At 42.8% G+C, this 19,324-nt stretch overlaps 1 long non-coding RNA gene across 4 annotated transcripts; it reads left to right on the top strand.

Annotated features, from left to right (window-relative positions):
- The first annotated feature begins 5 nt into the window (after nt 1-5).
- Nucleotides 6-12,211, top strand: LOC308574089. Of its 4 annotated transcripts, none has more exons than XR_014002336.1 (3): nt 6-195; nt 1,475-1,580; nt 10,132-12,211. It is a non-coding gene; the product is annotated as an uncharacterized lncRNA (long non-coding RNA). The 4 variants fall into 4 exon arrangements; XR_014002337.1 differs by having other exon boundaries at nt 12-191; XR_014002338.1 differs by lacking the exon at nt 6-195 and adding an exon at nt 224-373.
- The last annotated feature ends 7,113 nt before the right edge of the window (nt 12,212-19,324 follow it).

The raw sequence follows: 19,324 nt of genomic DNA, 5'->3' as shown, positions 1-19,324 counted from the left end.
GCGTGATTTGCTCGTCGTCGTTGTTGTTTTTCGCCTCCGTGCCACGATTGGGCGGTTTTGAAAAACGCCACTGGGCGGTTGACGGAGAGTGCCGAGGGGGCGTGGCTTTGCCGAGGCCGTTGAGAGGGGGAAGCCCCGCCCCAATACAGTGGGAGGATAATAGTAGGAGGGAGGACGGACGCTGCCCGACTGTTAGTAGGTCACGTGATTCTGTGGTGGGCGGGGTCCCAGGTTTAAAAGGAGAGTGTATTATTGTGACGCGGAGTATAATTTTCCCGCCTTTTTTCTTGAGGGGATTCTCCCCCTCGTTTGAAAGGCGGGGGGGGGGGAGGGAAGTGTAGACAAAAGACTCTTGTTATTTGTTAAATCCGAGGTGAAATTTCACGATTTTATGAAAGAAGCTCAGCTTGCAAACCGAAGGAAGGAGCTCATTTCCCCGCCCCCACTTTTTTGTAGCATATAAAAAAGTGAAGAAGGAATCCTGTCTGCTATTTCACCGAAAGTGCTATTTTGATAATGTTATTAACAAAGTAGAGTGAGAGATCTTTTATCTAGATGGAAAATCCAGAGGAATCCAGTAATTTTGCTATGTGTAAAAGTTTGCCTTTCTTTGCCCCATGTAAAACATCAGACACCAGTGATACACAAAAGCATACAATTAAAAACCACGCGAAATGTTTAAGAATCAGCTAACTATTGTGAAAGGACGTATTTTTAACTGCCTGCATAAGCCTGATGGAATTGAAAAGTCTTCAGCAGATGTTTAAAAGTTGGGGGGGGGGAGGTCCTTACTGAGGTCTCAAGGTCTGACCCAAAGTTTTGGGGTTTTAGGCTGTACATTTTCCTTGGGAGTACATGGGCATAGCTAGGATTTTCCTGGGGGCTTTTGTTGGGGGGGGTAGAACCTAAGATTTGTATTTATTTGCATTGATATTTACTGTTTGGGGGGCAGTTGCCTCCCTCCCCCTCCCTTGGCTATGCTTATGTGGGAGTAAGTCCCTTTAAACTTGGGGTTTACTTCTGAGTAGGCAGAAACAGGATGCATTTATTACATTGATATCTTGCCCTTCCAAAGGAGCCCAGGGTGGCAAACAAGTAATAAAAAAAATATTCAAAACAATTCCAGTGCAGAAGGGAACTCTGGGAAAGATATTGACTTAAAATGCTTGCTTTGTTAAAAAGTCCTTGCTTCAAAGACTTTGGATGTTGAGAGTTAAATATTCGGTTAAGGAAGCAGAAACATATATTATGACATCCCCACCCTGCAGTATTGTGTCTTATGCACTTTTAAAGTTAACACAAAGGCCCGTCTAGTTTAGCAGCCCCCAAGCAAGACATGGAATCAACAGCTGTCTCCCTGCCCTTCCCACCTCCCCAGTCTCTCCTACCAGTAATTGGTTTCCTGAGGTAGACTACCTGTGAGCCTGGAAATTCCACATAGCCAAATATAAACCATCTTTTTATATCTCCACAGTTTGTTCCAGCCCTAGCGTTCTCTATTCCTCTCATTGTGGGATAGGCTGACTGAGAGGTGAACATGCACATAGCATAGCAAATGATCTTTGGAAGCAGGAAAGAAGGTAGTGATCCTGCTTTTTTCAACCTTTTTAAATGAAATTTAATCTAGTTATATCATGTTCTTCCAAAGAGCTACATTGCTCTCTTCCTCCCTGCATTTTATCACCACAACCAGATTGTGGCTAAGAGGCTAAGCTAAGAGGGAGGGAATGGACCAAGGTCATCCAGTGAGCTTCCTGGATGAGTGGACATTTGAACCCAGGCCTTCATAGTGCTAACTCAATTCCCTATAAAGTAAAAGGTAAAGGTAAAGGACCCCTGGATGGTTAAGTCCAGTCAAAGGCGACTATGGGGTTGCAGCGCTCATCTTGCTTTCAGGCAGAGGGAGCCGGTGTTTGCCCGCAGACAGTTTTCCGGGTCATGTGGCCAGCATGACTAAACCACATTTGGTGCATGGAAGACCATGACGAGTGCCACAGTGCACGGAAACGCCATTTACCTTCCCACTGCAGTGGTACCTATTTATCTACTTGCACTGGCATGCTTTCAAACTGCTAGGTTGGCAGGAGCTGGGTCAGAGCAACAGGAGCTCACCCCATCACAGGGATTCAAACCGCCGACCTTCCAATCAGCAAGCCCAAGAGGCTCGGTGGTTTAGACCACAGCACCACCCGCATCCTTGTCAATTGCTTATACCACATTAAGAATGGCATGAGCTTTCTTCCCCAAGCAGTGCTCCATTTTCCACAAGGACTACCCTTGAGGACTCAAGTTCTGTACTCTGAACCTCAGGAGACCTGATAACCTAATTCAGTTTGAAGGCTATTCTTTGTTCACCACATATTATGCTTCCTTTCTCACATCAACAGCCCTACACACACACACCTGCAATGTCTGGGTGCTGTTTACCTGTGACAGAGGTGCTTTAGCTACAAGGGCAAGCATATATGCTTGGTTGTTGGCCCACCATGAGGGGTTGCACTGATCACCTTTTCTTTCTTTTTAAAAAAATGCTTGTTCAGTACTTAGGGTCATAAAACCTGTTCTGGCAAGTTTTAAATTAAACCTAGTAGGAAATTTGATCCGTCTTGTGCGTGCTTGGGGGAAATTAGAAAAAGCTACAAATGCTGATTGTCTGAGCAAGAAGTCAAGGCTAAATTGCTATTAAATTCATTCAAGGCTAAATTGCAAAAAAGCAAAACAAAAGCAGCCTCTTTTCCTGTTTGCTGAGATTTGTACCTTCCAAAAGTTGTAGCAAGGTTATCAAAACCGATGCCTTTCTATTTGTCCTAGTAAAAGGTTATCACCACAGATTTTCTTCCATTTGCTTTAGCAAAAGAGATTTTAGAACATAAGGAGGAACCCTGCTCAATCGAATGAAAGGTCCATCTACATTTTGCTTTCCCACACTGACCACAACTTGTTTAAGTTGTCACTTCAGTTTTCTGTACACCACTTAGATATTTGTAATACATTGTGCAGTACAGTCATACTTCATGTTACATTTGCTTCATGATACGTTTTTTCACGTTGCATCCCGCGACAACCCGGAAGTACCAGAAAGGGTTAGTTCCGGGTTTCGCCGCTCGCATGCGTGCAAAATGACGTCGCACGCATCCGCAGAAGCGGCGAATCGCAACCCGCGTGTGTGCAAACGCGCTGCTGCAGGTTGCCTTCTGCTCATGTTGTGAACGGGCCTCCGGAATGGATCCCATTCGTGACCAGGGGTACCACTGTAAAGAAATGATGTAAATAATAATAATAAAACATGCAGTAGCAACATTTATTATTTAATAGGCAAGACAAACTCCAAGGAATATAAAAACTTTTTCCCTCTGGCAGTGGAAAGAAAGCAAGGAAGTTATGTGACAGTTTATTTGCAGTCAACCAAAACATATTATTTTAGAATAGTTCTTGTTTTCCATCTTTTTTTTCTTTCAAGCTGTTTATATACATTATTTTGACAGCAGTTGACATTACTTCAGAAAGTGTTATGACTGGAACAGAATGGAACATTTTACCATTCCTTCCAGAATTCATGAGTTGTTTTAGCTTCTTCAGAAAAGTATTTGCAGTAAGAAGCATACAATAAGCCTCCAGTAGAAGACCTGATACGAAAAGTCCCTCCTTCTGTTTGTTTGTTGCTAGGCGTTATGATATGTGATGATTCAACAGCCAGGCTTGTCTTAATTCATTTTGTCCTTGTATCATGTACAGATAATCACTTGTTCAGGCAGTCCCCCCCCCCCACCAATGTGTACTCTAGTGTACACATTGGGGGCAGAGTGTGGATTTATTCCCTCTAGGTTGTGCTTCTGGTACAAAAACCCCCACAACCTTTCTGCAGAAAATTGTGGTTGCTGAAAAACACACGAAACAGTATGCCTTCTTATGAGTATAATTTTCCACATTTGTGGTTTAGCTGGGATGCAAAAGTGCCTATCCTGAAGCATCAAAATCTCTCAACTGTACTTAAAGAGATTGTTTTAGACAGGGAAGTCATAGGGTTAATCATGACTTTGGGCCAAGGTAATGGAAAAATATCTTGGCTTCATTTCAGTCCTGCAGCGCAGTGTTCTCTACAGTGGCGTCCCTAGCAACATTCTCCTATTGCTCCCAAAGCCGTCTTGTCTGCTGCTTCCCCCAAGCTCTGCTTTCCTGGTGTTCTTTGGTGCTTGTATTTTTCCATTATGAAGAGCTGTTTGTACTCTATTTGTGCAGGTGCCCTTTCTCCAAAGTCTAGGAGAGTCAAAGCTTAATTGATTTAACAGAATCTGAGTCTTGTTTAAAGCCAGATGCCCTGGTCTTAAAGGCAGGGCTGCATATTATCACATTTGTCCTGTTTTATTCATTAGCTGTAGAAAACAAACTTGAACTGAGTATTTACACCAATTAGATTGAAAGAATAAGCCAAGATATAAGAGCAGTTCTTCTTAGCACAATTTCCTTTGCTATTAGTTTAAATCATAAACAGCACGGGGAACATTATTTAAAGAAATGGCCCATGCAGATTCCTTTCTGTACTGTGTACTGGAACAGAAAGCCTGATGGATAGAAAGTGAATGAAAGACACTTTCAGTTCAGATGGACATTTAGCCAATATATTTATATCCATCCACCTATCCAGTTTTTTACATCTGAACTGCAGATGCAGGAAAGGGAGGCAAAAAAACTGGTGCATCATTTATGAAAACAGCTTAAACCTCAGAGCCAGTGTTCAAAACTCCCATTGTTCTAGGTGCATTTTGTGACAGGGAATTTCATTAGTATGAGCAGTTTCTCAGCTCTGGGCACAGTAGTGCACCTAAGATTTCAGATTAAAACTGCAGAGTGGAAGGAAAGGAGGACCTTTTCCTGCCTCTCCACTTCCAGCTACTCTCTGAAGACTGGGAAAGAGACCATCTTCAGAATATTCATTCATTTTCAGCGTTGTATTGTTATATAAAAATCATGCCTGGACATTCTGTTGTTGTGCCCATAACCTAGATTTAAGGTACCATTTAGTTCCTAGCTTTCATATCTCAGTTTCTAACACTGCTCAGAGCCACAGATGAAATTTAGCACAGCAAGGTCTTGTCCTAGCTACTGGAAAACATTTGTGGACATAATATAGATTGACATCCTCTCCATAGGGGATATCTTGAGACATATAGTGAGTACCAGGACTGAAGTGGGATGGGAGTGGGACACAGCAGATAAAGAGAACAAAGGTGTATTGGCAGCATTTCAAGAGCTGAGCTCCATATTGTAAGACATATTTGAACATAATACATATGGATAAGATTATATGAAGGCCTGCAATACAAGGGGATTGGGGAGGGGGCTGTGGGTTGCAGTGCTTCATCATGGTGGTGGCGGTAAGCTCAGCACCTGCCCATAGCTTAGTACAGCCATGCTGCAGCAAGATTTATGCTCTCATCCCAAGCATTACATTATGTGTCAAGCTTTAAATTTCTTCTCTTGAGGCATGACCCTCCTCAACACAAACACACAGAGACACCCCCTCATTAGGGGCCCATTCTTGCTTGGAAATTAACATTTTTGTGTTGCTTTCCAAGCATCCATAACAATTCCAGTGCCACCCCAAGAGGCTCACTTCAAGGAATCAAGCTTACATTCCTTTCCCTGATTCCATGCACAAGTGCTCAGGGCTTGGCATTCCTTTCCCCACAATACTGAAAGCAGCAGGTTAAGAATCTGTATGTAAACTGTAAGGCAAACTGCAGGGTTAGCACTTAGGGTCCCTGGAGAGCAGCATTCCACACCCATTGAGCTCTGAAGTCAGTGATGACAAGCTCTTTGAGCAAGACCCTCAAGCAGAGGGCTTTTTAAGGGAAGGGAAGGAGAAAAACGTTCTATGGGAAAGAGAGCAGAAGATCCTCTCACTTGCTCAGTTAGGAGAGCATCCTCCACAGTTCACTGTGGGCGCTTGTTGATCATATCCTTAGTGTGGCTGTGGACAATGTGTGTTGCAGCTTTGCAATTCTTGAATACCTCTTAAGCTAGACTTTGTATTACAGTAGAAAAGCATGGTTCTTGAAATTGTAGACAGAGCAAGAGTCTTCCTAGGTAAGATTTGACCCACTGCCCTGCTAGTGTAAGCAATAGTCTCCTGGTGGTTCCAGGATGTCATTTCTCTTGGGGGAAGGGGACAAAATATGGTCCGATACCACTCCTTGTCTTGGATATGTCAGCTGTGTTCACACACAGTTTCAATTTATGTATTTTAAGGAGATTTGTTGTTAATCTTTTATTGTTGTTTAGTCGTTTAGTCGTGTCCGACTCTTCGTGACCCCATGGACCAGAGCACGCCAGGCACTTCTGTCCTCCACTGCCTCCCGCAGTTTGATCAAACTCATGCTGGTAGCTTCAAGAACACCATCCAACCATCTCATTCTCTGTCGTCCCCTTCTCCTTGTGCCCTCCATCTTTCCCAACATCAGGGTCTTTTCCAGGGAGTCTTCTCTTCTCATGAGGTGGCCAAAGTATTGGAGCCTCAGCTTCACGATCTGTCCTTCCAGTGAGCGCTCAGGGTTGATTTCCTTCAGAATGGAGAGGTTTGATCTTCTTGCAGTCCATGGGACTCTCAAGAGTCTCCTCCAGCACCATAATTCAAAAGCATCAATTCTTCGGCGATCAACCTTCTTTATGGTCCAGCTCTCACTTCCATACATCACTACTGGGAAAACCATGGCTTTTACTATACGGACCTTTGTTGGCAAGGTGATGTCTCTGCTTTTTAAGATGTTGTCTAGGTTTGCGATCGCCTTTCTCCCAAGGAGCAGGCGTCTTTTAATTTCGTGACTGCTGTCACCATCTGCACTGATCATGGAGCCCAAGAAGGTAAAATCTCTCACTGCCTCCATTTCTTCCCCTTCTATTTGCCAGGAGGTGATGGGCCCAGTGGCCATGATCTTTGTTTTTTTGATGTTGAGCTTCAGGCCATATTTTGCGCTCTCCTCTTTCACCCTCATTAAAAGGTTCTTTAATTCCTCTTCACTTTCTGCCATCAAGGTTGTGTCATCTGCATATCTGAGGTTGTTGATATTTCTTCCGGCAATCTTAATTCCGGCTTGGGATTCATCCAGCCCAGCCTTTCGCATGATGAATTCTGCATATAAGTTAAATAAGCAGGGAGACAATATACAGCCTTTTATACCTCTCAATAATTACAGCAGTGTAGCAAGACAAACAACAACAATCTTTTATACCTCTCAATAATTACAGCAGTGTAGCAAGACAAACAACAACATAGAAAAAGAGTAAGGGGGCTCGTGCCTGGACAAGGACATGTAGTACAGCAGAGCTTTCCAAACTGTGTGTTGCGACACGTTAGTGTGTCGGCTGCAGTGTGTCGCGTGAACGCTCCCTGTTCTCCTCCCGTGGCAGGAAAGGGGTTAGTTTAACCACTGTTTTGCTAGTAAAACTGAATAACTGTGTCACAAAATGATGCATGTCTAAAAAGTATGTCACCAACACGAAAGGTTTGGAAAGCTCTGTACTGTAGTACAGTATGACTTTGTAACAGTAACCATCCAACATGGAGAGCCAATAAGCTTGCTAGCGAAGTTTGGGATGCACAAGTGATCTGAAGTGGGAGAGCAGGGGAAAGTATTTTGACTGCAATGTGGGTGGCAGCACTGATAATACACACTTCATGTGTCATTACAGTTTTATCCATGCTCTCTGCTTTCTTCTTTGATCTGCCTTTTCCTGGCCATAAAACAAGAATTAGTTGTACTAGCCAAACTGTTGCCTTCATTTTGATCTTTATTGTTTTCTTGAGGGGCTGAACATCTGTTCCCTCTATACTTAGAGAGGCCAGCTATACATTGAAATCCCCTGGTCTAAAATTATTACACTACACACAACAGCTTCATTGCTACACATGAGCTTGCAATTGGCTCTTATGCTGTTTATTATTGACTTATGCTGTTTATTATTGACTAAAAGGCCAAAGGGAAAACACTACCCAACATCCACAACACATGCTCTTAGTACTTAACAGTGGACTCAAGAAGAGGGGGAGAAAATGTAGCCTGTAGGCTGTTTAAACAAAACCATAGCTGTATTTCTCCATTCAAAGATACCATCATTACTGTCTGTATGCACAACACTCATGCTATCATTATTCTAATAATCTGAATCGTGCAGTCAATGCAGCTACCAAAAAAGGCACCAGATTGCATTTATTTATAATCCTGTTAAATTAGCAATGAGCCAATCTCTTCAATTCTCACCATAACAGTCTCTGTTTTCATGTTGATATTAACTTACTCCCCTCAATTATCATTTCGTGGATTTCTTTGGTGTGATTGTCTTTTCTCCTCTAATTTCATACATTTCTTTCTGCTTGTGCCATCCTCCCCTGCTCCTCATCTCACACACCCCTTTACAACGTAACAGAGCTGGAGATGCTTTCGGCATTTATGGTAATGTTTGGATTTGTGATCCCTAAAAAAAGAAAGAAAGATGGCCTCTGTCCATTTCATTCAGTTTTATTTGTGGCAGGCTGTTGAGCTGGTGAAATGAAGCATATAAGAGGCATCCCAGGACAAGCTAGGATTTGTTTCTGAAATGCTCCTCTAAATCTTTATGCTTTCTTTTCTGCTCCTTAACACTGTTTTCTGTCACTGGTCACTTCAAGCTGACTGGTTTATTGAGCAGTCATGCTGATTTTGTTTGCACGATGTTTGCAGGGAGGATAGACAACGCTATCTATTTATTCAGCATTCATTCTGGTTTGGTCTTGTGGAGGTTATATGACATTATGTCAAGTAACTGTCATCCCATACTTTCCCCATCAGTTTCCTTATGGCAAAAAGACCGGGGAGCGGGGGCAGGGAGAATTAGGCTTGTTGAACAAGAGTACTAAATCAACCTGGAGTGCTAAATCAACCTGTACAACCTGGATGGTGTTTATGTGATTGAAGTCCACCTGAAAAGAGTGACAGCCTGGAAGTGGCCATTCTGTGTACCATGGCACCTCTATCTGCTTAAATGGAGGGGCTTTTTGGCTCTTCATTCCAGTCCCATTCATAACTTCCTCCTGCATGCAGTGGATTCTCCCTGAACCTAACATTTAACTTCCAAACTGGACATTGCATTTGATAGGCAGGTCTCAAACAGAAAATATTATTGGTGTGCCCATTTGAAATATTTGGAGGAGGCTGACCTCCTGGCACTTTTCCCAGCCAAGAGAGCAAAGGACATTTTAGAATTCAGCACTCAGCTTGGAGGACTGAGTACAGACAGAGACATCATGCTCTGAAATTTCTTGTAGCTATAGTACATCTGTATTCTAGTAATAAATTTGAGAGAATTTATACCCTGTCTTTCCAGTGCAGGGAACACAGCTCAAGGCAGTTTACAACAAAATAAAAGCACATAATCTCCTGCCAACCTAGCAGTTCGAAAGCACGTCAAAGTGCAAGTAGATAAATAGGTACCGCTCCGGCGGGAAGGTAAACGGCGTTTCCGTGCGCTGCTCTGGTTCGCCGGAAGTGGCTTAGTTATGCTGGCCACATGACCCAGAAGCTGTACACCGGCTCCTTCGGCCAATAAAGCGAGATGAGCGCCGCAACCCCAGAGTCGGCCACGACTGGACCTAATGGTCAGGGGTCCCTTTACCTTTACCTTTACTTAAAAGCACATAATTAAATCAGCATAACCCTCCTGGCCATCAATACAGCTGAAAATGGACAGAACAGATAACACCAGGTATTGGTCCACTAAAAATACGGATGACCAATCCCAAAGAGCCATAGTAATAGTAATAATAATAATAATAATAATAATAATAATAATAATAATAATAATAATAATAATAATAATAATAGTAATAATAATAGAGTCTCTGCATGGCTCTGGGCCATTCTCCTCAGCGGCCTCAGTTTAAAGTTCATTCCCATATTACTGCTGCTTTCCTCTCCTCACCTGCCTTCTCCTTTTTCGTAGACATTTAAAGTCTGGAGACTCCAGTTTATAAGGTGACCTAACACACCATGAGATAGGTATTATCATGTGTCAGCTGTATCCCCAAAGCTGCAGTACAATACCTGAGTCATGATAAGAGGTTGTCATTTCACTCTGTCATAACTGCTTACATCACAGGATCTGGGAATCTCTCTTACAAAAGCATGAGTGCAGCTCTTGGCAATAAGCTGGAAATAACGAGGCGGCTCAGTTAACATGCAGCAGCTGAAGGCCTACAGCAGAACAGAAGGACATTCAACTTCCTACTGCTTGGAAAGTACCGTCAAGCATTGCCTCACTCCAAGTTCCTTTGCAAAACTGGTTCTTGTTTCAGACAGTTGCTGAAGGTGGGCACACACTCATTTGCTTGGAAAACAAATCAACAGATGTCCCTTTACAGCTGTGTCATCCTTGCTTCAAGAATATAGTGCACTGTTTCCTACATGCTTGTTTGACTCAGATGACTCTGATTTACTGTTGTTTTTGATTTTGAGAATTGAATGAACTTCCCAGATCTGCCTCATGCTTCATTCTCAAATTACCAGCCTCCCTTATCTAATTTCATTAGGAGTCATTTATGCTTATATTTATGCGGGCAGAGCCCTGGAAGAGAACAGCCTCTGGCAGTTGGCACTGAGAATTGCCAGAATTCCAGGCAGTAGCATCTATTGTAGGAAAGTGTGACTTGGTTTTCTAGCAAAGACAAAACAGTTTCTCTCCATGTGCTTTAAAAACTTGTCATGGTTGGCAATATCTGCGTGGCCAGAAGTCTCCCAGCACTATCACTAAAATGGCAATTTAAAGGTGGTTTAGTGGCAGCTGTTCAATGACTGATTATTATTTAGTAGTCTTTGCAAAAGACCTGCATGGGTATTAAATGCTCAAGGTTGTGCTTTTATTGCATGAATATTACATTTTTCTAACACAAAACCCACCGAAATTTGCACAGGGGTTTACACAATTCATCCCAGTGGCTGTGTACATAGTCACATTTCCTCTGCTTCCAGTGCACTCCCACCACTGGTTTTTGAAGCAGTGAACACATGACGTTAGCCACGATCCACATCTATCCTGACGTTTTTTGAGAATGTACTGTGTTTTGATGCACTTCCCCCCCAACCTAGCTTAGCTGTCAACGTTTCCCATTTTTTAAGGGAAATTCCCTTATTCCGAACAGGATTCCTCGCAAGAAAAGGGAAAACTTGACAGCTATGCCCCCAACCAGCTTTGATCCTATTTGAAACGTAAACCATATGAAGGCATCTGGGCCTACCCCCTGCCCACTGGTGTTGGAGACTTGCAAACACAATCACGTATACATGTGATTCAAAACCCAGCAGAAAAAATGACCTTGCTGCATTTTAAGCCAGTATTGTGTGCCCACTTCTGTTATGACTGCTGTGGAGGATGTGGTTGATCATGAGCCCTACAAAATACTGATTGCAATTTGAACATTCAGCCACACTTTTAAGAGATAAGTACCAGCATGGATCCATGCCCCACCATTCAGCAAAAGATTTTTAAAATATAGCTCTTCTAAGAAAATTATTTTGGTGCCATGTGCTGTGCTGTGTTTTCTCTTAGGAGCAGCAGAAATGTGCAAGTCTAACCGTTTTTGCCTAACCACTACGACGTGTTTGAAACGGTGGTGGAAACTCTGGATAGCTGAGGGAAAAGAGCAGGTGCCTTGTTATCCAGAGAGAGGATGGAGGGGCCCCAGCTGTGGAAGCAGCAAAAAGGCAGGCAAAGCTGGTGAAAGTTGATGGGGGGGGGACGACCCCAGCTGGTGAATAAACCCTGCAAATCTGTCACTGATGGGCAGGTGGCTGATATTTGTCCTGCTGCATTTCCAGTTCACCCGCTTCTTTCATTGCTTTGTCATCTGAGCTGGCTTTTCCTCAGCTGTCCGTTTCTCTGAGGTTGTTATAAAATATGGAGCTATGAAAGGGGAAGGGAAAGATTGCAGCACCAGCAACAGAAAAGGGATGTGGCTACAAAACTCAACAGAAATCACCCCTTCATGATCTGTCTCTTTGTTTTGACACTGAGCAAGCATTGCCTGGCTTCCAAGCCACTCTGATAAGTAGGCATGAGAAAACAAGTTTGCTTGTGGACGGGTTTTATTACGAGTGTTTCTGCTTCATGTAATGATTGGTGAAGGATACATAGAGATGGTGGTTGCATAAAGAAGAAATAAAACTCTTTTAAAAATCTAGAATGGTCCCATGCTCCAGAATCCTAGAGTAGAAATTTCCTTTTCAAAAAGAACTGAGTTTTTCAGCACCTCAGGCACAGAGTGCAAGTGCTTTTGGAGTCAGTTGAAATTTCCAGATTGTCTTCAAGGCCAGCCACACATAGAGTACAGTGCAGTAGTCCATTCTAGTTACAAAAACCATGTGTCAAGTTTGAAGAGTCCCTCTTTTTCCAGGAGAGAACACCGCTGCCGTAGTAGATGAAGTTGAAAAATTCATTTCAGGTGACAGCTAGTCCCTGAGTATTTAGAAAAAAAATATATAAAACCTATTCCTTAAGAAGGAGAGTGATTTAATCCGCAGCAGGTAATACCACCAGCATTCTGGTTTATTGGATTACCCAGCATGAGCAAATGTGTTTTATCTGAACCAAGCTTTTGTTTACAGTGGTACCTCGGGTTAAGTACTTAATTCGTTCTGGAGGTCCGTACTTAACCTGAAACTGTTCTTAACCTGAAGCACCACTTTAACTAATGGGGCCTCCTGCTGCTGCCGCGCCACCAGAGCACAATTTCTGTTCTCATCCTGAGGCAAAGTTCTTAACTTGAAGCACTATTTCTGGGTTAGCGGAGTCTGTAACCTGAAGCGTATGTAACCTGAAGCGTATGTAACCCGAGGTACCACTGTACTTGCTTTCATACAATCAAACAATAGTTTTCAACCACTTGTTAAGCAATATCACTTCTTCACTTGCATCAAATGAAAAAGAGAAGCAGTGCTGGGTGTAGTCAGAATACTGATAGCACATTGCCCAAAATATCCAAACTACTGTACATTGCTAAATAGTCTGGGAGACAAAACTGAACCCAGAGGCAAATCTTAGGATAAAAGAAGACAGACTCCCAGTGCCACTATCTAGCATACAAGGAGAATATGCATTGTAAGGGTTAAACTGTAAGCCAAACCTCAGGTCAACAGCCAGAAAAGAAGGTTCTGTTTCACTCTGAGCAGACTGGATTGATCCCAGAAGAATCTCTTAAGAATGGACTGTGTGGGTGTTAGAGGAATGGGGAAAATTAGCTAGAACAAAGAGCCAGAGATTTCAACTTTCAGTGAGCCCCAGTGGATGACAAATGGGTTTCTTGGAGGACACCAAAACATTGTTTAGTCGTGTACAAGAAAGCATTTCCTGCAAAGGCTTTCCCACAGGATGAGAGTAATTCCATTAAGTTACTAGAGGTTTTTCCTGTTTGGCAGGGGGAGAACCCCATCCTTGGAACCCCATCCCAATGTAATTGCCATCTTCTATACAGTACAGATTTCTGAGAAAAAGCGGCTAGCAAATATTGCTTCCCCAAACCATTAACTACCGTATTTTTCACCCTATAGGATGCACTTTTTCCCCTCCAAAAATGAAGGGGAAATCTGGGTGCGTCCTATGGGGCGAATGCAGGCTTTTGCTGAAGCTTGGAGAGCGAGAGGGGTCGGTGCGCACCGACCCCTCTCGCTCTCCAGGCTTCAGGAAGAATCCGCAGCCTAGGCAGCCCTGCGGGAGGTCCCGCAGGGATGTCTAGGCTGCAGATAGCAGCCTGCCGCCCAGCGCGAGGGGCGCCCTGAAGCAGAGCGCCCCCCGCACCGGGCAGACATCGGCCAGCCCCACAAGCTCAGGGGACAGCAGGGAGGCGCAGCGCCACCATCCCGCTGTTCCTCGACCTGGTTCGGTTTCCCCGACCTGCTTTGGGGGGGGGAAATAAAGGGGGGGGGAATTCCTTTATTTCCCTCCCAAAAAACTAGGTGCATCCTATGGGACGGAGCGTCCTATGGGACGAAAAATACGGTAGGTGTACAGAATGAGTTAACCATATAAAAACCTGCAATTTTTTTGCTCTGATTCTCCTTAGGGCACACGCATGGTCCCATTGAGCTCCCCCTTTTATACATCACCACTCTCTGCAATGCCCTCTATCCACCCAGCCCTCTTATTCTGCATATATATATGTTGTCATCATATGTTCCATATTTTTACCCAGGCAGCCATGACAACTCCCAAGCCAAGTAACCTTTCTCCTCTTGCTGTTTCCTCTCTAGTAGTGAATGGCAGATGAGCTTTTTCTTTAGGCCAGCAACCCTGAATTAAATCACTTCAGGGTAGCCAAGATTGAAAAAAAGAGCTCAGCAGGCCAGCCCCTCTCTCCCTCACCCTATTTTTTGCAAGGAATTCAGTGTCTTGCTCTTGGAAACCTACCTCATGGTAGTTCATAAAGTAAGTTTATTATTGTTTTTCTCCATTTGAAGAACTATGATTACAGCAGTTCAGTTGCAGCTTCCTAAACTGCAGCCAGATACCGTCTTCATGGGTTTGGGCTCAAAAACGCACACTGATGGAACAAAGGTATGTGTGTATATACACAGACACATTCCTTTGTCGCTTCCTGGAGGATTTCCCCTAATTATTCAGGGTCTAAAGGTGAATTTTGTTCTCTGCCCTACTGATCAGCTTTGTGCTGGACTGCATTTTTGCTCTGAATCCTTATCAGGAATTCCCTTCCAGTGTGAAGTTTCCGTTCTTGATATCCTCCTAGCCATCACCTTTTAGATTATAATTGACAGAGCTGATTGTTTTCTTTTTGCCTCGTTTCAAATGATGTCTGAGTTTTCTGAGTCTGCTGTGGGGGAAAACAGTTCATTTTCCATTACTGTATGTGGATAGATACTCGAATACACAGAATGTCTTGTGTTATTAAGGTTAAGGTTATTAAGCACTTTTTAGTAGATGGGAAAAGCTGTGTTCCTCACTCTGTTCATTCCATACTTGCCAAACTGATTAGGACTTCTGATCTGTATGACATTAAACCAGATTAAGATTGTAGAATATTGACATAAGAAAACACACACACACCCTTCAATATATTTCACCCTTCAATATATTTCATTTCTGTTCCTTGTGCTCAGATGCTTTTAAGTACTCAGGAATCTGTAGCAAGAAGCTACAGTGTAAGAATGAGGCAGGCTCTATTCATTTGTGGATTCATTTGTGGTTTCAAACAAGAAAACACATGGATACACTCAGTACTCTTATTATCAAAGTACATCAACATGATTATTATAACGGAAGCCCAGTCTCATTCCCCGGTACTAAGCAGCTTTCCAGTATCACTGAACATCCATTTCCTCTAGAGGCATCATGTGTGGTGGAACACATGAGCTTCATGCATGAGGCCTTATGTTTAATTTCTGCCATCTCTTGTTCATGGGCCAAGCTCTAGCTGCCAGTCAAGAGAGTAGGGAGTATGTACACATGAGCAGCTTAAAATGCAGCAGAGTTGTTCCTCCTTGCTGCACCTCATGTTGCGTTTTAAACTACTATACACACCATTACTGAATTGCTTGATTTGTTTCTCCACACATTAAACAGACCCTCCAAGTGTCCTTATCTTCCAGAGACAGTCCCAGATTTACAGAATCCATCCCCGGTTTCCGATTTGATCCCGGAATGTCTCGCTTTTCCGTAGGACGTCCCTGTTTTCATCAGAGGAATGTTGGAGGGTACAGAGTTAAGTGACCTTTGAGCCTAGGAGATAGGTAACTATACAAGCTTTAGAAGACATCTATTGGGAGGTTTTTTAATGTTCAATGTTTTATGTATTTATATATGTTGGAAGCCACCCAGAGTGGTTGGGGCAACCCAAGTCAGATGGATGGGGTATTATTATTATTATTATTATTATTATTATTATTATTTGAATAGGACATTCCTATTTTCATCCGAGAAATATTGGAGGGTATACATTACATAGTTTGTTCACCCATGCCTCAACACACACACCAGAACCCCTATGAAGCCATCATCTGCAAATGTGCAATGACTGTTTCAAATGTACACACTTCAGCTTAGCCACAGCTTACATGTTCAAATTGAATAGAAGCTGGTTTGACAGAAAACAAATCAATCAGCAGTATTTCTCAAGAAACGACATGATACACATGAATTATAGCTAACATTGTGTACACTTGGATTCAAACACCAGCAACATGAGCCAGAGTAAATGATTATGTGTACAAAACCCAATTGAAGCTGCTTTAGATGGACCACAAAGCATGGTTTTCAATGTAAGTATATATCTTTGGGTGGGGTTATAGAGCAGATACTTTTTAAAAACTTTTTTTAAATGATATTTATTACTTTTTCAACATTTTCAACACAACACTACAAACAAAAAAGAAAAGAAAAAAAGCAATACAAATACAATACAAAAACGCTACATGGACTAACAAAACAAAGCAAAAACCAACAAAAACAATTTAAAAATACCTCAAACATTTTCAATATCTTATATTTCATTCACTTATTTCCAGTGACCTCCTCACACCTCCCTTTTTGTATTCCACTTCTATTAATTGTTTCAGCAATTCCTTTCCATCTTACTCTGTTTTCTATCCTATAATTATCTTAACACATTCTTGCCTTATTTTTCCTTTAATTTTCTATTAATCTATTTATACTTAATTCCTTATGACATTTCTACTAAAGCCATATAACTTCATTCCAACATTTTTCTAACATTCCTTAATTTTACAATATTTCTATAAATAGTCTTTAAACTTTTTCCAATCTTTTTCCACCGACTCTTCTCCCTGGTCTCGGATCTTGCCAGTCATTTCCGCCAATTCCATATAGTCCATCAACTTCGTCTGCCATTGTCCAACACTTCAGTGCTTTCAAGAAGCAGCCATTCTCTCAACCAGCAAAAAGCAGATGGTTCACAACGAAATTTAAAGGTCTGGTAGGGCAGGTCCACCTCCTTCTTTGGCATCCATCAATATCTTAAGTTTTACTCGAGGCTTCCTGCCCTGCCAAACAACTCCAAAAACATCCCTCTGCCACCTCCTGAAACAATCCATCCCATCCAAAGCTTGCAATGTTTGAAACAAAAGCAACATCCCCAGCAACACAGCAGCCCTCATCCCCACCACAGTAACTCGGCCCAACAGTAACAACTTCTGATTTGTCCATATTTCCAAATCCCCCTTCTCTTCAATCCAACATCCTTCACAGTTATCCTTAAACAGATTCACATTTTTGGTGGTCATACTAACCCCCAAATACCTCTCTTTCTCAACCGATGTTAGTCCTGTCGCCTCCTGAAACTCTGTCAAGCTTTCCTTTTCCAGTTCAGATATGGCTCTGGTCCTCAAATTCATCTGTTCTTCTTTAAGTTCAATCATAATGAATGTCAGCTTATGTTCATCAGGTTGTCTTTGTATGGATGGGACTCTCCTCTCCAGTTGTATTGCTTTAGATTCAGCAGCAAGGGTTTTTCCCCTGACTTCATCTGCAGTTTGCCATATCAGAGTAGATTCCTGTGTCAGTTTCTGGGTGGTTTCTGAATTGGTATTCACCTTTTGTCCCAAGTTATTTAAACTTTCTACGATTAAGTCAATTTCAATATTTGCAGCATCTATTTTCACATTTATCACGTCTGTTTTCTTGTGAAGTTGTTCCAGCGAATCGTTTATTTTCAATAATGCAGCCACTAAGGCCTCTTCTGTTGACATCCCGTCTGTTCTTTCCTTTCCGTTTGCCATAACACTTAAGAGATTCAAGGTCAATTCCAAAGTTTCACACTTTTTTATCTTGCAGCTGGAAATTCCCCTAGCCTAGCTCCTGTAAAGTAACCAATTTCAAAAGCTTCCACTAGGGGAAAACAGTTTCTATTTGTATCGGTCAGTATGTCCTCTTTTAAACACAGTTTCAATAATCCAAAGTTAGTTTCAATTTTCAGTTACTTTCCTCCTTTTTTTGAAAACAACCGGAGACAGTAGAAACAATGTATTCTCATGTTTAGCTACCTGTCAATGAACGTTCTAAACACTGTCAATGGACGTTCCAAAAAACATCAATCCTGCTAGCAGCCCGTTTCTAGGGTCAGAGCGGCGGTATTTTAACTCTCTTAACTCTCTCCTACAGGCATATTCAGTCCACCACTCCCCCCCCTTCTCCTATCTCCAAAAAGGGGGGGGGTTAGTTCTTTACCGATGGAAATTTAGTCTTTTACAAAAGGCTTTCCAAGACTTTAGCTTGCAGCCTCCTTGCTTCAGTTTATCTACAAAAGGGGGAGGCGGACTTCCTGTATTGAACCTCCCCGTTTCGATGCCAGATTAAACGTTTAAAAATCCAATTCTTCCCAATTCAGCTCTACTCATGGGTAATTACTTTAGAGTCAAATTGTTCACAGGAAAAAGTCAGTGCTCTCCGACAACAGCTATGCGGCTTCGCTCCGTGGAAGAAGCAGACGATTCGAAGCACCGCGCCACTCATCCCACATCGCTCCGGATCCCCGAAACCGGGTTTCCCCGCGAGTAGGGGAGGTGCAAAAGGTGCCCGCCGAATCCCACATTCACAGGCTTCTACCGCTTGTGATTTTTACGGGTCTCCGCCTTCGCCGTGGCGGTACAAACCCAAATTCCCACGGGGCAAATTCCTCCCGATCAGAGGAATTCCGCCATTGACGGAGGCACCAACCCGGAAGTCCCTATAGAGCAGATACTTACCTTCAGTGCTTTGAGGACAGGGAATGAGCAGCCGGTACTCGTATCTTGATAGAAGGGTCATGGGTGGCAACACAAACTGGCAGCCACGGACAGCAAAAATAAAGAGGTGATGGTCGCATGTGCATGTGAGCACCATCACAGATAAATGAGCTACTTATATTGCAAAAACTGATAATCAACTCTCACGATGTTCAAGATTGGAACCGTTGCTTGTTTCCTATCAGGCTATTGGAAAGCGGGGAAGACTCAGCCAGCTGGCCCTCAAGATTGTATTGACTGAGCATTTTGAGAATTGTTTTCCCCCCATAAAGACAGGAGCAACAGAATGTAAGCGTTCTGTGAACAAACACAGGTGCCACTAAAAACACTGCGCCAAAAGAGCTCAAAATATTTGGGAGCCCAAACAAGCCAATTCCTTATTAACATTCCTGCAGCAGAAGCACCATGACTCAATGGTACAGCACCTGCTTTGAATGCAAAAGGCCCTAGTTTCAGTCCTTGGCATCTCTAGTTGAATAGGATCAGGTAGCAGGCAACGTGAAAAACCTCTGCCTCAAACCATAGGATCTAGAGAGAGCTGCCAGTTG

This window comes from Podarcis bocagei (genome assembly GCF_964188305.1).
Source record: "Podarcis bocagei genome assembly, chromosome: 15".
NCBI lineage: Eukaryota > Metazoa > Chordata > Lepidosauria > Squamata > Lacertidae > Podarcis > Podarcis bocagei.
This window is presented reverse-complemented; position numbering and strand designations above follow the sequence as displayed.